This window comes from Mus pahari, chromosome 4 (genome assembly GCF_900095145.1).
Source record: "Mus pahari chromosome 4, PAHARI_EIJ_v1.1, whole genome shotgun sequence".
Lineage (NCBI taxonomy): Eukaryota > Metazoa > Chordata > Mammalia > Rodentia > Muridae > Mus > Mus pahari.
This window is the reverse complement of record NC_034593.1, coordinates 110,346,403-110,347,039: the sequence shown is the minus strand read 5'-3', so window position 1 is coordinate 110,347,039 and position 637 is coordinate 110,346,403.

Sequence of the window (637 nt, the reverse complement as noted above, 5' to 3'; positions counted from 1 at the left end):
TACAGTGAGTGACTGGTGGGAGATAAGGCTTGGCTGAGCTGTGCCAGAGTCGGGTTTCAGTTCTGTCAGGTGTAATCAGATCCTTGTTCTTAAAACAAAAGCAGCCAGTCCACTTCATCAGAAGACACTCCAGCCCCTTTACCCTACACTAAAAGAAGCATCTATGCCACGCGGGAAGAGAGCCGCATACCATCAGTGGGTTTGCGCCACACTGTGTCATTGTCTAATGCTCCATATTTAATATAAACACCCCCCCCCCGTTTCCAGTCTAATAGATGGAAGGAGCTTGTTTGCTTGTTTTAGAGGCTGTGGTTGTAGAGATTCAGCTTCAGTTTGTAATCCAAGGCAAAGGCAACTGGTGAGTCTGCGAGTCGTGGTGGGGTGGGAGTCTTTAGGTCACCCCTGGGCTTTAGGACCTGGTGAGGGGGCAGTTGGTGGTGGGGAGCGCAGTCTTTTTTTCTCTAAAAAGAGGCTTGCTCAAAATGTCACTTGGAAAATTTCTCTTGTGGATGAATGTGCTACATAGAGTAAATTAATTTTCATTTGGAAGATATATATGTGTGTGATAAAATGATCCAAAAGGTTGTTTGGGAGAATGAGCTAAGGTGAGCTATGGTGAACCCCGGCAGCTTCCAAC